Consider the following 15,098-nt stretch of genomic DNA (forward strand, 5'->3'; position numbering starts at 1 on the left):
AAATGAAGGCAATTTAGAATAGGGAAGAACTAATGAAGTGTAACAGATCTGAAATTAGCAGTCAGATCACACTGATGCTGTGACTGGTTGTGGTTCAACTAAAACAATGTTACTAAAATACTAGCAGGAGATGTAACTGAAAATCAGTGCTAAAAGAGAAAAGATATCAAGAAATTTTGACTAGAGAAGAGCATTTTTTTCTACGGTAATAGTTCTCAAACAATCATGTGGCAACAGTTGACATTAGGCAAGCTGGTACACGAGGAAGTCTTGACACATCATACAGTGTGAGCTCTGCTGTCTCTGATTGATGTATCCACTAAGGCAGACAAAAATATTTTCCTGCTATCGCTTTTCTATGTAAACAGCTGCTGTAATTGATAGTAATGACAGCTAAGTTGGGAAAACATTCATGAAAATTTTCTATTTAACAATGAATCTATGTTGCTGCTAAATACACCTGTTCCTGCTGCTCTAAGTTGGTTTTCTTGGTGGTATGCTGATTGCAGGTACAACTTGAGAGGTTTGAGAAGCTAAGTTCTGCTTCATGTGTATTTTTTGTCCTTTGGAGTTTGTGAGAATAGTCACCTTTGACTCATTTCTGTGATTCGGTGAACAACATGCATTACAATATACCAATAGAGACTACTTACAAAAGGATACAAAATGTAGTTAAGTACTCAGCATGTATTCATTGTGCTTAGTCCTCTAAGCTTCAGGCTGCAAATAGCTCAAAAATAACAGTATTTTGTAGGAATTGTCCCTCTTTTCAGTGTCTCTATTGCTTTCTGATAATTACCGAAACAGCAAACCTGTTTGTCTGAAATACTGGCAGGATTTACTTTTGCCTGAAACGTTGTTGATGGATGCAATAGGTATCTAAGGTAATCTGCTAGTAACATTTTCTTGTAATATACTATTCTCTCTCTTTTTTTCAGCTAATTTCTCCAACCTAGTAGTTTTGATATTATTACTAGGCCTTGGGATATTTTACCAGTGCAAAATAATAGCTGCTGGAGAAAGAAAAGCAGGTCAGCTTGCTTCCAGTTGCATTTGAGGGGAGGGGGGCAGAAGCAATGCATTTTCTAGTGCTTTCATCAAAGTGTATTAATTAAAGGTCTCAAATGATATAATTTCTTCTGATTTCCTTAAGAGATTGTTTCAAAGCTAAATATCTTGCATGACCATATGTTTAGTTTATTTTCTTTCTTTTATTTTACTTTTCTTTTTTTCTCCTCTCCTGGGCCCTAGTCACTCTTCCTACTCACATGGTCCTCTTAATCTCTTCCTTGCCTTAAGCAATGAAAGATTTACTTCCTTCAATAACAGTATGTTATTGTCCTAAACCATTACTTTTTAATTTCTATTTTAGCTGTAGTATATGTGTCTTCCTTTTTCCAGTTTCTAAAGTAGCTTTCATATTTTGGCTTAATGTCATTTTTTGAATTCTCTTTGAACTGCTAATGACTTATTGTCAAGGTAATAATAGGATTGTACGTGGGATCCTTGCCATGCCACATATGCAATTACTATTGTAATCTGCACCTTATATTAAAATCTAAGAGATGTATCTTGCTTCTATTCAACAAAAGAGATTCATTGCCAGTTCTATTACAAATCTTTCAAAGTATCTTCTTCCTGTTAAATAGCCATTTATATTAGTTCTGTATAGTGGATCAATTCTTACAACACTGTAGAATGCATGGCTAATGGAGTGGGCCTTGTGAAAAGATCATTTATTCAGGTTTTACAGGGAATCTTGTATGTTTCTTGGTGTGTAAGATATTTTAAAATAAAAGTAACAGTAAATATTAGGAAGCTAGCAGAGAATATTTTCAGGACTCATGAAATTTTTCTGATAATATAATCAGTAAAGACTTTGCAACTGTGATTTCTGAGTGTAATTGTTAGAGGTTAGAATTAAGTATTTATTTTAAATTTATTGTACCTAACAACCTTATTTTTCTAATTATCAGTCTTCATGGTACATTCAAAACACTGATAAATACTTGCACCATATGGTGCAAGTACATACCATATGTATGGTATTACATACATATTCAAACTTGTATCCCATCAATTAATGATAGTTTTACATTACATGATAATCACCATAATGAGATTTTTTTTCCTCATTTTGATACAAGCCAAGCAATGTGAACTTCCATACATGCCTCACTTCAAGTACTATTCAGTTCCACTGATTTTCTTACGTTTTATTCATATTAGACAAGTACTTTTACTCTTTATAAGACAGATTTACTTGCATTTTTAAAAATAATTAAATAAATGCAATTGACAAGATAATTGCCATAGATTCCAGAACAACTATTCTACCATTATAAATAAATAAATATTTCCTGGTCCAGTAGCATTTTACAGAAATAGTTGTGTCTGGTTCCATACCAGTTCCTGGAAAAATCTGTTTTCTTAAGACCATTTTAAAGGAAAAAGGTCCTTAGGCCAAGATTCAGGCTGAGAGTTTAAAAGAAAAGAAAAAAAATTGAAAAATCATTTGTGGATTTTCTGTGAATTTAAGATGTACTCTTTGGATTGAACTGTGTAGAAGAGTGGTCTGTATATTTGTGGAATTTAGGGAAGGGCTATAAAGAATTTCTTATTTGTAAAGGAGACCTTTCATGATAACCATGCTAGTCTGTGAATGAAAATTACAAATTCCCTCCTAATGATCCTATTCGTCTTCATAAAACTACAGGTATTAAAGGCAAAGGGAAGATGAGCTGCTTCTAGATTTATAATGTCATGGAAGGAGACACCTAATGTCATGGAGTAATGGATATAAAAGGTTAATCTGGGTCCGGAAATCCAAGTAGCATAGTAAAAGCAATGATTGCTAACTTCAAGTATTTCAAGAATTATGTGTTTCAGAAACTTTTCATAATCTTCATCTTCTTGCAGTGCTCAGTAGAGAAGGCAGCAATCTTCTGTGTATGTTAAAGTAGCTAAAAACACTTCATGGTGAACTACAGAATAATTAATCGTACCACGGGATTTGGAGTTTTTAAAGGTGTGTTTCTGAACCAGTAATCCATACCTGAAAGATTTTTCCGTGGTTTTTTTCCCTCTCATAAGCTTGGTTCCTAGTGCTCCAAATCCACACATAAAATAATAGAACTTTTGTTTTCATCTTGTGTATTTTCTGTTTCAAATCCTTTTATACAACTATTTTTTAATTAAGTTGCCTATTGAATTACTTTTTGGCACAGGATGATTTTGGATCCTGGTTTTTTTCAGGTTAGTTTATATGAACATAAATAACAGGGCAGCACTGGAGTGAGTGGACACTGACTCAGGACTTTAGATCAGTTTGCTATTTTCTTAAAAACTCCAACCCTTCTAATATAAAGTGAATAAATTTATTTCTACATTTTCTGTCCTCAGCATATCTGTCTTTATTCCATTCAGTCTTCACCAGAGGTGTTCACCAGTTGATGCACTTGCTATAAAATGTGAGAATGTAGTAACATCCACCAAAGCAAAAGCTCTGATCCCTTCACTCTGTAATGGGTTGTTGAACTCAAATACTGTAAAAGGTTTCTTTTTTTTCTCTCTAAAAGTAATCGTGTTCCTTATAACTGAGAAAAGAAACCAACCTATGTTACAAACAAGCATAACTTCAGAAATTCACTGCAGTCTACAAGTCCAAAATCCCAAAGGGACTCAAAGTGGGCCTGGAGACAGCAGAGGACCAGTGAATTAAGATAGGAAGCATTTTTGTGGTAAGCAGTCATTTCAAGGTTTTCTTTCCATTTTTCATACTCTGGGTTTTACGTTAAAAAAAAATCCACAACATATTTTCCACTCAACAGATCTGATTTTAAATGATTTTACTGCTTTAGTGGATGAGATTTAAAAAACAGCCAGTACCAGAATAACAGAGGTGTTTATGCTCTCAGGCAAAATTAAAAAAAAAATATAGTATAAAGGAAAATTGTAATGTCACAATGTTCATATGAAAATAATTTAGGTATGCTTTACGTCTTTACTGTTTCTGTAAAATGCTTATAATTGTTCATCCATTGTTTCTGCAGTTTAAAGAGCAAAAAATTAATAAAAACTAGAAACATTTGTCTGGGGAAAAAAGCAATGCCTGGAACACTTCCATGGAATTAAATTCAAGACCTGATTTTGATGGAAGATATCACAAGGTAACCACAACAACACTGGCTAATTGGGAATGTGGAGATCAGAGGTGCAACCAAATATCTCTAAGCCTTCAGGGACATGAAAGTGTATGGTATTCACACAACCCTAAAAAATTTAAATTGGGAACTGGCTGAACAGCAGGTCCCAGTGGGTCATAATCAGTGGCACAGGGCCTAGTTGGAGGCCTGTCACCAATGTTGTCCCCAAGGTTCAATACTGACTCAGTAGTACACTTTAAACTGCAGAGGAAACTCCATACACTTAGAAGTAAATAGGTTTTTAACATCACAGAGTGATAATTAGTTTTTCATATAATGGAACCTATAGAAAAATAAGACTCTTAGATTGAAACTTAGATTTAAATTGAAACAACAGTCATGAATGCTGCCAGACTTCATCAAAATAAAAGTAGTAGGACAGATCTCTAGGACAGATTTCTGACAGGTTCAAAATCTTTTTTAAGCTCAGTTGATTTATTTTTTTTCAATTCAGGCCGCTGTTAATAGACTCACCTCTATGCTACCAATTTTCTCTATTAAGTCTCCCCTTTCATTATTTTTTAATAAAAAGTACGTTTTAATTAGGAAGTCCATTAGTCAGAGTAGAATAAGAAAAACTTCACAAAAAATTTTAAAATTAATCATTTAAAATTTGTAACTCAGCTATTGTAACTGTACCTATTTTTATTCTGTGTGCCCAAGGTATAATCTTGTACCTATTATCTTTGTGCACAGCATGTATTTCTTGTTCTCTTAGGAAAACCATTATAGAAACTTAGCTCTACTTTGACAAATTTTATTTTATTTTATTTTATTTTATTTTATTTTATTTTATTTTATTTTATTTTTAAGTTTAGAACCTTCATCTTTCCCAGCAGAGGGAACCACTTACCTGCTCTGCAATTATTGCCTCTCTTAACAGCCCTTACCTGAGATATTGTTGAATATACTTTCTCTCCCTCTCTTTTTCAGTTGTGTAACTTAAAATTGTGTCTCTCCTTGGCTCTTAATCTATTAGGAGAAACTGGAAATTTGTGGAATTTCAAATTACACTTGATTTAGTTTCAATTGAAGTTTTACTATAGTAGTTGTCCTGAGATGTTATAGTGAAGGTATATAAAATATTAAGCTCAAACAAATGGAAAAAAAAGGTAGATCATAGTATGCATGATTTATCCTGTTTCTTATTTTTCTTTCTGTTTTTTATTTGTACTACTGTTGCAGAAAGTTTTATCTCCATCTCCTATAGGCTCTCAACCTCTCCACTTTAGCAGCACTATTCTAATAGCTAAGATTGTTTACTTCCCTGTTCATTAGTTCTTTTTAAAAAGAATAAAATTATTTACTTCTTAAATTTCACTTTTACCTCAATTATCATCAATTCCAAATCACTGTCTTTAGCAAAATTCAGGCTAATTTCTCTTTATTAAAACCGTGCTTGATATTGTAATCTAAGGCATAAGCCTAAAGGCCAATCAAGAAATGAAGACATTTAACTGGATTGAATAAAGCTATTTATATATGTTTACACCCAACTATAAATTTGGAAGCAAGGATTTTTCAATGGCAAAAGTCATTCAGGGAGAATGTTTAATTTGAGTGAAAATACAGCCATTTGATTGGGGATAAATTATTCTAAGAACAAGAGTAGAGTACAAGCAGGTTCAATCTTTCGCTGTACTGCACCTAACAGAACAATGGTGGTGTGGTGGCAATTAATAGTACTTCCCACAACTCACCAAGAAGGAAATAATAACCTAATCTGACCTTTACAAAAGGAACAAATGGTCAAAGTAGTTTTGTTACAGTAAAACAGTAAACTAGACAATTGGAGAATTATGTCATGGCAACTATTTAGGTTGTTAATGTGATAAATTTTAATTATCAAGATTATAAAATTTTCCTTATTTCCATAGAGAAGGTGCAATGTTGAATACCAAAAGATACTCAGCTATACTACTTAATTGGCGATGACTTGGAGTAGAATATTCCTGGAAATTTGAAAAGAAATAAAGAAGCAGATGGAGATTTTCCTCTGCAGAGGTCAGGAGTTTAAGGTAAAAACCCTTCTTCAAAAGGTGAGAAAAAGTAGACAGGGTTTTCCTTAATTCTCTAACAAGAAGTGGCAGGGATACAGAGAGAAAAAGAAGGAATTTTTAGTGATAAAATATAAAGGCAGACTGAAGTCAATAACCAGGATGTACACAGCAGCAAGTGGCTTTCTTTATGGGTTTTATTTATGTCTTTGTTGTTAAACTGAATTCTAGATTATTTCCGGTTTTGCACAGAAAGGAAACACAGGTAAAAATGGTATTGTGCTTGTTGAGAAGATGAGAGAATGAGAAAATACAGCAGAAAATGGATGGATAAAAGTGAATTTTACTGTGGACAAAAACAATAGTCAGGAAGCAGGCTTGGCAACTTCATTGAACATAATGAAGTTACTAGAAAAGGATAAGAAGGAAATCAATGGAAATAGACAATACCAAAGTAAGTGAGGTTATCAAGCTAAAAAATAACATGAAAGGCATAAAAAACTTACAGAAGTTTGTCTGTTCTAGAAGCTGAAATCAGTTAGTAAGGTATTAAAGGGACTAATATTGTAGCTTTTATGCCAGAGTGATAGTTACGAAACATATATTTTTAGGGTAGTGAAAGTGCTAAGAGTGCTATTTCCAGTATGGAGAGTAGGAAAACATTACAAATCATATTTTAGCCATCCAGAAATAATATGAATGAGATGGAAGCAATAGAAGAGTGGGAGGAGTAAGTTGATTTTTATTCTATCTCCTTGTTCTGTGATATTAAGGTGAAATTGTCATTTTACCTGAGCATCACATTCCCTACAGAAACATTGTGATAGTCTCTATCTTCACTGTCATCATTTCATAAAGAGCATGATTTTTTTTTTAAATCCTTTGGTGAGCACATTGCTGCAGCTGTAGCCTTGGTCTGTACCTTTGCACACATAAACTATGAAAGTGATTCAGCCACTGCTGCAGGACAGAATTCCTTAAACTTTCTCCTAGAGAAATTCCCCAAAAGGACCGAAAGGGTTTAGATTAAAAAATAACTTTCTTACATTTCTACTTTGGAATAAAAGACTATTAACTTTCAAAAAAAGTTAAAGCAATGAAGAAACAGAACAGAAATAGTACGTTAATGTGCTGCCCATTTCATCCCTGTAGACTGCAACTTACTTTTGTGTTTCAGTTCGATTAACTTCTAACTGAACAGCAGCAAAATTTGATCATTTACCCTCAGCTCCAGAGAAGCTTTTTATTCTGTTTTTGTGGTCTTGCTGCCAGACTCATCCTCTATGCTTCCTCTTAGCCTCTGCATGAGCTCCAGCCTTCAGGCTGGATCTCATTTGCCAGCTCAGCAATTTTTCCATCCCTGAAGGCACTCAGCAGCTCCTGGTGCAATGAGTGGCCCTTCCAAAGGGCTCTGTTGGAGCCAGCCTTTCCCTAAGGCGAGGACAGACATATGCTTGAGAACACTGACATACAGATTGACCAAAGATGGTCAAGTGAGCATGCAGAGTTGTCTACTATGCATTAAAACACTGTATGTTTCTTGATGGATACTTGATGTATTTTAATAGATTTGTTTCTATTTAATTCTTCAGTTGCCTTAAAATCACATTACCATACCCTTTACTTATTGGACAAGGCTTGATTTGAATTACTGGGAGGTCATATTTTATTAATAAAATGTAGCTAGTAAGTGATTCAAATTCATTTTAGCTTCTGGCTAAAGTAACCCTGATTTCACGGTGGTAGTTTTGCACGCAGCAGCATTGAAATTCTCTTCCTTACTGGAAACGTATTCTAGGACATGTATCATAGAATTAAAATTTAGATGTCTGGGCAGGTTTTCTAATGAAGGGTTAATACTGTACTCTTTTATTTCTTTGGTTTGCTCTTAAATTGCATCCTTGCTAGTGCTCCTTTATAAATCTTTTATCAAATGCTATACTGGTAAACCCCTTCCCACATGTCCTTCACAGTTTTGAGTGCTTTGCTTGTTTTGTGCTCTTGCAGCTTCTCTTCCTACAGGTTAAGCCCATCACATAGAGGCAATGGATAGCAGTACATGATGGTGATGGGAGGACTCAGAAAAAAAGAACATTTTTGTAAAGCTAAGAATCTCAGGCAAGAATGTAATTTCACTGTTGAAAAACACCAGTACAACAACCCAAACCCACAAAGCAAAACAAACTAAAGAAATGGTAGCCAACTCAACAAACCAATACTAATCTAGATGAATAAAGAACTAACACTATATAGACTGAGAACAGTAACTTTGCTATAAATTAATAAACTACATTCTTTTAGTTTTCTCTTTTAAATTTTTGTTCAATGTATTCCTAAAAATGGTTCTCTATAAAAGTTCACTGAGTTGTAAATATTTGGCATAAATTGCCTCCTTTCATGGTTCATCACAATGGTGTAGTTGAATGGTGAAAAATAAAAAATTTCTGTTGCTTCATGGAACAATCTCCATGTAAAATGGCTGACAGTATAGTTATAAAAAAAGAAATAGAGGAAAATAAAAACTGAATTGAGTTGTCATTGCTGTTAAAAGTGTTGCAGATAATATTTATTGGAAAAATAAAAATATTTCAAAGGGTTATATTTCACTGCATATTAAGATAGTCCAATGGTAATAAGAGAGACATAGGAGCATGCTCTAATTTTTGTAGAATGAATAATTCCCTAAAACAAGTAGAAATTATAAATCTCTCTCAGCAGTATGTTTTGCATCTTGTAGATCAGAAAATGCTCTTTAGTTGGATGACTTCAGTGCTAAAGAAGCTGTAAATAACGAAAAACAAAAGGAGTCAAGGAGTAGAAGAAAATAATAAATAGGAGAAACTCATCATTTTTCCTTCTAAGCCTGAATGAGGGTTAGTGTCTATCTAGGAGTCAAGGTGCTCAAGTTCTCATGAGGCAAAAGAGAGTAAATTGCCAGTTGCAGACAATGTGAATGCAATTTTACAAGAGGTGGGTGAATAGGGGACTCTCTTTGTGATTGATTGCTTTCTAAACCATCAAAAGGGTCTGAAATAGGGCAGCCCAGGGGTACATTTTGCACTTTACACATTCTGTTTGTGGCTGTCTCATTTTCATATAAAATTCACAGTAACGTATATTCAGTGTTTTTGTTAATTTTGTTAAACTTTCCATTGAATTTGTCTGGGGTTTTAGTATTTTATTAATTTTCTTTCTCTGAGGGAGGATTTTCTGGAGTATGGTGGTTCTCTGCTCTTATTCCTGACAACAATGGGAAAAATGCAAGTATTGCCCAAATACTACATTTCACCTACCTGCATGTATAAGCAGCCAAAGTCTCCAGCCTGCTCCACAGCCTCATAGAATTTCTATAATGTTTGTAAACTTAGAAAATGTATGTTATTGTTTACAAATTCAAATATGAAATGCAGATCACACCCTAATTGTAAGTAATAGTGTTTAAAGAGCTATAAGGTTTATTTGTAGAAAATCAAGTGAATGAAATTGAAATAACTTGGACTAGCTCACTTTCACTTGTTTACTTTCTGCTTCTTCTTGGACCAACTGTTCCTGGAAGTTTGGAGGAGTTAATGAAATTTAAATTGAAGTACTATACTTGATTAAGCAAAAAAAAGTAGTCTATGTTTTCTGTGAACTGGATTCAGAGACAGTTGTGGTAAATATATTTTCACCCACTTGATCCAACTTTGCACATTGCCTTTTAGCCTGTTCATGGGTTTTTTTCTCTGTAATTAGGCAAGTGTAAAATTTTGAGGACAATTAAAACATTACTATAAAAATAGAACTACAGTTTACATTTCTGCACAATTTTAGACTGCTGCATAATAATTTAGAAGGAAAACTTTTATCATAACGATAATAACACTAATAAATGGGGAGAAACAATCTAACCTGGTTCACAAATTACAATGTGAGACTATCATTAGATTTTACAAAATATTCCTACCATGCTTTATTTAGTTCAATTCTTAAGGAAAATCATAGACAGTGATTTGGAAAAGCTCCCCTCAGCAGTATAAACACAATCAATTGTCTCCTAAACAGAAATAAGAGCTGTTAAGTATGTTGTCAATGTATAATTTGCATTTTAATAGTGAAAGTACTCTGAAAAATTACAGTTTTCTGTCCTTTTAAAGTATGTATATAATACTTAAATGTTGTATAGTATTATTACTGGATCATAGAGATTTTCAGTTTTCTCTAATATCATTTGTTATGAGCATTAAAATTGTACTTCCAGCTCTTGCTGATTAACAGTCATATTTCTTCCTTTCAACAGCTAATGTCACTATGAAAATAAAATTATTTAGAATAAGTATCCCTTTGAAAGAAAAAAAAGAAAGTATTTCACTTTGACATATAATTTTCTTCTTGCAAATTTTCCTTGATGCATTCTTCATGGACCATGCTGTTCTCTTTCTCTTGACACAATGCCTAACAGTTTTCTACTACAATATTTCACTCCGTAACATAAAATTAAAATGTATCTAGAAAATAGAATGCATTCTTCATGATTAAACATTGTCTTTCTCATCCTAGAATTTCTCCCTTTATTCATATTCATGCATTTGAGATGACTTCTACAGAGCCTATTATGGTAGCATAAGATAGTGTAAATGGTACAAGCACAGACTGAAAGCATTCTACCTGGCTACACATACTGTCCTTTTGCCTGTTTTACTAACACTTAAATTGAAAAAAAGATAACAAAGTAGAAAATCATGACTTTAGACTTAATGTAAATGAAAATCACCACTTCATCTAGAAAAGGTCAAAGCAGATAAAGTGGTGAATGTTTGGAGGGAGTGAAAGAACAGTTACCTCTCTCACAAGGTCTGACACATCTTTTGTGCTCATTCAGGAGAAACATGTAAGTGTATTTAAGTTGCTTTTACTCAGAGGGTAACTTTTCTATGAAAGTTTCTTTTAACACAGTTCACAAAAGGCAGCTTTTTGCTTTTCTTTAGCAGTTTGGGATGGGGAAATCATAACTGCTTGTAAAATGTAGTGATCAGCTCCATGTTCTAAGGTTGAAATGGTTGCTAGCTGCTCAGTGGAAACCTATAAATACAATACTTTCTTCATCAACATGTTCCAAATAGCTCAGGAAATCTGTGGCACAGCCATATTTAAGCTTTCACATATGAGACCTATAACATAAGAGTAGTTTTCTTCGTGACACGATGGTTTTCCCCGTCCTTATTGCCTTCTAAAAAGGTAATAATACAGAATATTTGAGAGAATGCAAAATATTGGTTGCTGCGCAGTTACACAAGAGTAGAGTAAATGCTTTCAAAAAGGAAGTGATGTTACAGAAGATATACCACTGTGTGTGTTTTTAGATCCTGTGTGAATTTAAAAAAAAATAAATAAATTTAAAAAAAAAATGCACATAGATATTTCACAAATCATATTTCTTTATTAGGAAAGTAGAGCCTACATTTGGAATAGTTAACAACACTTATGAGCAAAAATGCTTCTTAATCCAAAGAAAAGATCATCCAGAGAATATGATAAAAGACCTTGGATGGTACATAAAAACTGATTTATTCTTACCTGTTTCTAAAAACCTTGCAGCTACAGTTGTATAGCAGAAATATTAGTTTATTTTTATTCAAGAAATGACACATCTACACTCCACTTTATCCCCAGGCTTAAACATATTATGCTTTAACTATCATTACACTGGCTCTTTCATCCCACAGCAGACATTACACTTTCATTTTATTTAGTTATACTGAGTGCTTATTTAATGACGGGTTTTTGTTTTGTTTGGATTTTGGGGGGAGGCTCTAGAGGGGAAAGGAGGAAGTCATGAGAGTATTCTCCCCTGCATTCAGACTGTTCTGTACTTTGAAAAAGTGATGTTAAATTCCTTTTAAAGAAACATCATTTTCAACTACAAATAAATACTCTTTTCCATGACAAAATAATATTTCACCTAGGGTAATAAAAGAATATTTGTGATAGTGAGCTGCCTTAGAATGAAATATTTCTATTTCTTGTTATAAATCTGTGTGTATGTTTTAAAAATATATGAGTTTATTATAATAATGGCACAGGTATCCACATTTTTACACAGAAATTGACAAATATACTTGTGTGTGTAAACAAATTCATTCATCCATGCACAAAAAAACTTTAGATCAATAATTGTATCATCTTTTGGTTTGTCACATACACACATACACACACATGCAAGTGTATGTATAAAAACAGAAGACTGAATATATATTTGTTTGTTTTAACAGGTGGTTGGTTGTTAACTCAAAATTATATGTAATATGCTGCACTGGAGTTACAGTCAGCAAAACCTTGTTGTTTAAATGACTTTAAAAGTTAGGGAAGGTTCAAGTCCAAGGATACTTGCCAGTGCAGGCTGACAATGAATATTTTCATTTTAATGATAACTTGTTTATCATCTTGTACATATTTTCAGATATTAACAGGCACTGCCTCTGGGGAAAAAATTACCTTGAAGACCCTATGGTAACCCAGAATCTTTATTTCCCAGTACTTTTAATTTAACATCTTGAGGTGGATATAGTAAACAAGGACTCTAGCTTACGCTTACAAATTGTATGTATATGATACTTTGGAGCTGTTTTTTCATGATGTTTATTCTTGTTGAAAAGCAAAATTATAGAAAGAGGTCCAAATAATAATATGTTAATAATCTTTGCCACAACATCTAGGAATTCAAATATTATTCTCCTAAAGTCTCAAGACACAAATAACATCTATCAGAAATCAATTTTATTATAGACAAGAATAATAATCTAAAAATTCCAGGTTGTGATGCCTAAAATGGCAGAAAAAAAATCTCAAACAATATTAGTATAGATAAGGTAGAGAGCAGTTCTCTAATGATAGCTTTCGGGTACATAGAGTACATAGGTGCACACCCACATACAGAATTCTCACACTTTTATAACTGTAACTAATTATTCATATCTAGTGGGTACATCCAACCCAAAGACCACTCTTGTCCTGGTACCACTTCCAGAACTGTCCTGTTGGAGACCCTCCAAGGGTTCTGGGCCCTCTATCTTGTTTTTTTCTGCAATATATCTTATTATTCTGGTTCAGGTGCTTGTCTCAAACAGTCCTCGCTAAAATATCCTGCCTTGAAAATACTGTTAAACAGAAATTCATTAGAATGTTGCACAAACTGTGAGAAAAGACTTTAGGAACTGTGTGAAGAAAACTATTCAGCTAAATTAAAATCTACAAAATGCCTAAACATCTTTAGGCATCAGTTGCACTGTCTAAGGCTTGATAACAAACAAGCAATATCTCTGATCTCCAAATATAGTTTTTGCTCTATATAAAACTTTATAGAAATAGAAAAAACCAATCGTACTCCTCTTTTAAAGCCTCCAATCTATTTCTCTACCAAGTCTTATTGCCAAAAGTGTGTTAATCCTGCAATGAATAAGGACAACAGCATTGCAATGGTAATTGTAATTTGCATGGTAAAATATATGAAACAAGCAGTGAAATAAAAATAAATGGAAGTATTGTTTCACATAACACAGAGTCAAGTTGCAGGATTTATTGTCTTATGGTTCCGTAAAGGTCTGAATGTATAGGGGCTAAGAAGTATATAATCCTCTCAGTGACCATCAAACATGACAGTGTGGAAGAACCCTCCAGCTTTAGAGAGCCTTACAATCTGCTCATAATCAGTAGTGCATGGACGCTGAGAATCTATGTTGTTTTCTACCTTTATTACTTATTAACAGATGCTTTGGAAAATATCAGACACATCAATGGGCAACAAAGTATAGACTATAGTTTAAAAGAAATTATAACATAAATTTTAGTCCAGGAGATAATGCTAACTACTGTGGAATTTTTCCCAAACTGTTGTAAAAATGCTTCTAAAGTCAAAGATGCACCAAAAAAAAACTGTAAAATTTCCTCCTGGGCTTTTAACTTGAGAATGATATATATGTGGAATAATAAGGAAAGAAATTCATCCCTAAAAAGCAGAATGACAGACTGCAACAGGTTTCACATAGGTGCTATTACTATGGGTGAAGCCGTGCTGAACTTCATTTGAAACCAAACATTCATTATTTTATATGTGTATAAAGTGTATATATTACTTTATAGTAATTATTATATCCCAAATCTTTTTTCATGAAGCCTAACCATGATGATGACATAGATAATTAAATTAAAACAAATCAATATTTGCAAAAATTTCTAACTAAATATTTGTTTGATTGTGTGAATTTAATTTCTTGTAAGGAGTTGAGCTTGGACTGGAGCAAACTCCAACAATCTGCATTCATGGTCACTTCAACATGACTGGAAGAAACATTCAGTGAACAAGGCCTTCCTCTAAAGATTTTTTCCCTTTTTGCAAAAGTAACAGAGACACTTAAGGTGATGACAAGTATCTGTGGGTTGGAATGCTTAATTTGATTTTTAAATTTTCTTACACCATTACTCAGTCTGCTTGTTATTCCAGTCTATATTACCTACTCTTAACAGAATAACTCTGCTTTCCCTGCAGATTAGAATGAAGTGAGATATTGAAAACATACTACAGAAGAAAGAGAAGAGAAGAGAAAAGACAGGATAATATACAATGTTTCAAAGCTTATTTTTTTTAAAGAATGTTTCTTAGCTGTAAAATCATCATACCTACATGCAAACTGTGTATCACCTATGTTATAGCCTTAAAGCCCTTGTTCAGTGATTAAAGTTTTCTGGTTGAAATGACAAAGTGAGGTATGAAACAGCATTTTCCTTCAGACTGCTTCTTGGAGAAAAATTTATTGCATATTAGAAGTAGATTGCTAAGTTTACTAGTTTATCCCTATGCTAATTCAAAAAACATATTTCTCTCCATGCTGCTACAATGCCTGGAACAGCATACATTTCA

The 15,098-nt window shown here is 33.3% G+C and overlaps 1 long non-coding RNA gene across 1 annotated transcript; it reads left to right on the forward strand.

Moving 5' to 3' along the window:
• Positions 1–942: 942 nt before the first annotated feature.
• On the forward strand, positions 943–7,664 carry LOC113943914. The gene is made up of 5 exons (XR_003526502.1): positions 943–1,031; positions 3,579–3,740; positions 4,053–4,169; positions 6,083–6,244; positions 7,500–7,664. It is a non-coding gene; the product is annotated as an uncharacterized LOC113943914 (long non-coding RNA).
• The last annotated feature ends 7,434 nt before the right edge of the window (positions 7,665–15,098 follow it).

Source organism: Corapipo altera, unplaced genomic scaffold, assembly GCF_003945725.1.
Source record: "Corapipo altera isolate COAL_440 unplaced genomic scaffold, ASM394572v1 22b, whole genome shotgun sequence".
Taxonomy (NCBI): Eukaryota; Metazoa; Chordata; class Aves; order Passeriformes; family Pipridae; genus Corapipo; species Corapipo altera.